This window comes from Pongo abelii, chromosome 13 (genome assembly GCF_028885655.2).
Source record: "Pongo abelii isolate AG06213 chromosome 13, NHGRI_mPonAbe1-v2.0_pri, whole genome shotgun sequence".
In the NCBI taxonomy this organism is placed as follows: domain Eukaryota; kingdom Metazoa; phylum Chordata; class Mammalia; order Primates; family Hominidae; genus Pongo; species Pongo abelii.
In genome coordinates, this window is record NC_071998.2 from 103093512 (window position 1) to 103098384 (window position 4873).

Genomic DNA, 4873 nt, shown 5'->3' on the forward strand with positions numbered 1-4873 from the left:
AATACTTTTATTACTAAACAAATAATAACAAAAATGATTAACATTTAATGACAGGGATTTAAACAAAATTCACCCTAAAAAAATCAAGAAGATCAGGCCAGATGCAGTGGCTCATGCCTGTAATCCCAGCACTTTGGGAGGTTGAGGTAGGTGGATCACTTGAGACCAGGAGTTTGAGACCAGCCTGGCCAACATGGCAAAACCGCATCTCTACTAAAAATACAAAAATTAGCTGGGCATGGTGGCACATGCCTGTAATCCCAGCTACTCAGGAGGCTGAGGCACAAGAATCACTTGAACTTGGGAGGCAGAGTTTGCAGTCAGCCGAGATCTTACCACTGCACTCCAGCCTGGGAGATAGAGTGATACTCTGTCTCTAAAAATAATAATAATAAAAAGTATCCCAAGAAGCTCAAAATAATAAAAATAAAAGTGAAAGCCATGGCGTGGCTGAAGTCCAGTTGTCCCAGCCAAGGTGGAAGCATATAATAACTCCAGAGCCCAGTAATCTCTCGAGGATGCAATAAAGACAACACAAGACCCTGTCTCCTCAGACATCCAGATTTCTGGACAACTGAGACCTTTGGGCAAGCTGGTCTACAAAGCTTGAGTTGGGGTATAGATGGATAACTGACCTTTAACTATGAAACAAATATGTGAAAACCTCATCAGGACTTAGACTTATATAGGGAAGCATAGACCAAAAAAAAAAAGGCTTTATTGCTAAAAAAATGATAACAACAATCTGACCCTCCAACAAGTCAGAATCTTTTTGCTGGTGGAGGGTCTTGCCTCAGTGTTGATGGCTACTGACTGATCAGGGTGGTGGTTGCTGAAGGTTGGGGTACCTGTGTCAATTTCTTAAAATAAAACAATAATGAAGATTGCTGCATTGATTGACTCTTCTTTCGGCTAAAGATTTTTCTGTAGCATGCCATGCTGTCTGACAGCATTTTATCCACAGTAGAACTCCTTCAAAAATTGGAGTCAATCCTCTCAAACCCTGCCACTACTTTATCAACTAAGTTTACAGAATATTCTAAATCCTTTGTTACTGTTTCAACAATGTTTCTGGCATCTTCTTCAGGAGTAGATTTCATCTCAAGAAACCACTTTCTTTGCTCATCCATAAGAAGCAATACCTCATCTGTTCAAGTTTTATCATGAGATTGCAGCAATTCAATCACATCTTCAGGCTCCTTTTCTAATTCTAGTTCTCTTGCTATTTCCACCACAACTGCAGTGACTTAAACCCCTCAAAGTCATTCACAAGGTTTGGAATCAACTTCTTTCAAACTCTTGTTAATGTTGGTATTTTGACCTCCTCCCATAAACCACAGATGTTCTTCCTAAAAGCGTCTAGAATATTGAATCCTTTCAATATTTTCAATATTGAGAGTTTCAATTTATTATACTTTACCCAGATCCATCAGAGAAATCACTGTCTATCACAGATCTTGCCTTATGAAATGTATTTCTTAAATAAGACTAGAAAGTAGAAATGACTTCTTGATCCATGGGCTGCAGAATAGATGTTGTGATAGCAGGCAAAAAAACAACCTTAATTTCCATGTACATTTCCATTATAGCTCTTGGGTGATCAGGTGCATTGTCAATGAGCAGTAATATTTTGAAAGGAATCTTTTCTTCTGAGCAGTAGATCTCAACAGTGGGCTTAAAATATTCAGTAAACCATGCTATAAGTAGATGTGCTGTCATTCAGGCTTTGTTGTTCCATTTATAGAGCACAGGCAGAGTAGATTTAGTGTAATTTTTTTTTTTAGACACAGTCTCACTCTGTTGCCCAGGCTGGAGTGCAGTGGCATGGTCTCGGGTCACTGCAACCTCCACCTCCTGGGTTCAAGCAATTCTTCTGCCTCAGCCTCCCGAGTAGCTGGGACTACAGGCACACACCACCACGCCTGGCTAATTTTTTTGTATTTTAGTAGAGGCGTGGTTTCACTGTGTTGCCCAGGCTGGTATTGAACTCCTGAGCTCAGGCAATCATCCCACCTCGGCCTCCCAAAGTGCTGGGATTACAGGCATGAGATTTAGTGTAATTCTTAAGGGCCCTAGGATTTTGGGAATGGTAAATGAGCATTGGCTTCAACTTAAAGTTACCAGCTGCATTTGTCCCTAAAAAGACAGTTGACCTGTCCTTTGAAGATTTGAAGGAAGACATTGACTTCTAACTATCAAAGTCCTAGATGGCATCTTCTTCTACTGGAAGGCTATTTCATCTACATTGGAAATCTGTTGTTTAGTGTAGCCACCTTCATCAATTATCTTAACTAAATCCTCTGGATAACTTGTAGCTTCTACGTCAGAACGTGCTACTTCATTGTGTACTTTTATGTTACAGAGATGGCTTCTTTCCTTAAACCTCATGAACCAACCTTTCCTAGCTTCAAACTTTCCTTCTGCAGCTTCCTCACTTCTCCCTTCCTTCATAGAAGTGAATAGAGTTAGGGCCTTGCTCTGGATTAAGCTTTGGCTTCAGAGAATGTTGTGGCTGTTTTGATCTTGTATCTAGACCACTAAAACTTTTTCCATATCAGCAACAAGGCTGTTTTGCTTTCTGATCATTTGTATGTTCACTGGAGTAGCTTTTAATTTCTTTCAAGAACTCTTCCTTTGCATTCATAACTTGGCTGTTTGGCATGAGAAGCCTAGCTTTGAAAGCTTATCTTGGCTTTCATCTGGCTGCCTCACTAAGCTTAATCATTTCTAGTTTTTGAGTTAAAGTGAGAAACATGTGACTCTTCCTTTCACTTGACCCCTTAGAGGCCATGGTAGGGTTCATTGACCTGATTTCAATATTATTGTGTCTCAGGGAATAGAGAGGCTCAAGGAGAGGAAGCCAGATAAGGAACAGCCAGCGAGTGGAGCAGTCAGAACACACACAGCATTTATCAATTAAGTTTGTTGTCTTCGTGGGTGCGGTGGCTCATGCCTGTAATCCCAGAGTTTTGGGAGGCCGAGGCAGGTGGATCGTTTGAGGTCAGAAGTTTGAGACCAGCCTGGCCAACATGGCGAAACCCCATGTCTACTAAAAATACAAAAATCAGCCGTGTGTGGTGGCATACACCTGTAGTCCCGGCTACTCGGGAGGCTGAGGCAGGAAAATCACCTGAACCCGGGAAGCAAGATTACAGTGAGCCAATATTGTGCCACTGCACTCCAGCCTGGGTGACAGAGTGAAACCCTTCTCAAATAAAAAAAAAAAAGTTTGCTGCCTTATATTGGCATGATCCATAGCACCCCAAAACAATGACAATAGTAACATCAAAGATCACTGATCACAGATCACCATAATGATGGAAAAGTTTAAAATATTACATGAATTATCAAAATATGACACAGAGACACAAAGTGAGCACATACTGTTAAGAAAAAGGCACCAAGAGATTTGCTTCATGCAGGGTTGCCACAAACCTCCAATTTGGAAAAAATGCAGTATCTGTGAAGTGCAATAAAGTGAAGTGTAACGAAACAAGATGTGCCTATATGTAGGTGAATATTCATATAATATTGGCATGCGAAAAATCTTTAGAGGCCAGGCGTGGTGGCTCATGTCTATAATCCCAGCACTTTGGGAGGCCGAGGGGGGTGTATCACCTGAGGTTAGGAGTCCGAGCCCAGCCTGGCCAACATGGTGAAACTCCGTCTCTACTAAAAGTGGAAAAATCAGCCTGGCGTGATGGCAGGCGCCTGTAAACTCAGCTACTCAGGAGGCTAAGGCAGGAAAATTGCTTGAACCGGGGAGGCAGAGGCTGCAGTGAGCCAAGATCCTGCCACGGCACTCCAGCCTGGGCAACAGGGCGAGACTCTCAACTCAAAAAAAAAAAGAAAAAAGAAAAAAAAAGCCCTTAGAAGCATAGCATAAAAATCAGAAACTACAAAGGAAAATATTAATAAGACTAAAGGTCACATAAAAGTAAATACTCCTGTAAAGCAGCAACAATAAAAACAATAACAAAGAATAAATAAAAGACAAACATAAAACTGGAAAAATAGTGACAGCACAAATATTTTTCAAATACCAAATGTATTTTGAAAATATATATGTATTTTTATATTTCTTATAAATTAAAAATGAAAAAATTAAAATTCCAACAGAAAAGTGGACAAAGGACCAAAACAGATATTTTTTAAAAATATTTTTTTAATTTAAATTTTTATTTCAATAGTTTTTGGGGTACAGGTAGTTTTGGGTAACATGGATAAGTTCTTTAGTGGTGAGTTTTGAGATTGTAGCATACCCATCACCCAAGCATTGCACACTGTACCCAATATGTAGTCTTTTATCCTTCACTCCCCACTCAACCTTCACCCCCAGTCCCGAAAGTTCATTGTATCATTCTTATGAAAATATGGAACTCTTCACAAATTTGCATGTCATCTTATACAGGAGTTATGGTAATTTTCCCTGTATTATTCCAATTTTTGTATATGTTCTGCCAAAGCAAGCACCAAAACACGCATTTTACAAATGAAATTATACAAATAGCCAAGAATTTGGGTTGAAAAAAGATTCATTTCACAACGATCAGACAAATGCAAATTAAAACAAAGGGGTGTCATTTTGTTTACTAGATTGACAAAGATACAAAATAATTACAATTTCTAATGTTGTTGACCGTATAAGGAAATTACTGTCATTCTCCAAGAATGACAATGTAAATTGGCACACATTTTCTAAAATAATTTGGTTATACAAATTAAAAGTCTTCCAAATTGCATTTACTTTGCCCAGCAATGTGACTTTCAGGAATTTATCTATCCTAAAAAAGAAGTAGAAGTTTTTAATAATAGAGAAAAAATTAAACCCCCTAAATGGCCAAAAATAAGAAGTAGGTTAAAGAAACAATAG

At 39.1% G+C, this 4873-nt stretch overlaps 1 non-coding gene across 1 annotated transcript; it reads right to left on the bottom strand.

Moving 5' to 3' along the window:
• Positions 1–4367: 4367 nt before the first annotated feature.
• On the bottom strand, positions 4368–4473 carry LOC112135001 (U6 spliceosomal RNA). Its single transcript, XR_002916324.1, has one exon. It is a non-coding gene; the product is annotated as a U6 spliceosomal RNA (small nuclear RNA).
• Positions 4474–4873: the final 400 nt, after the last annotated feature.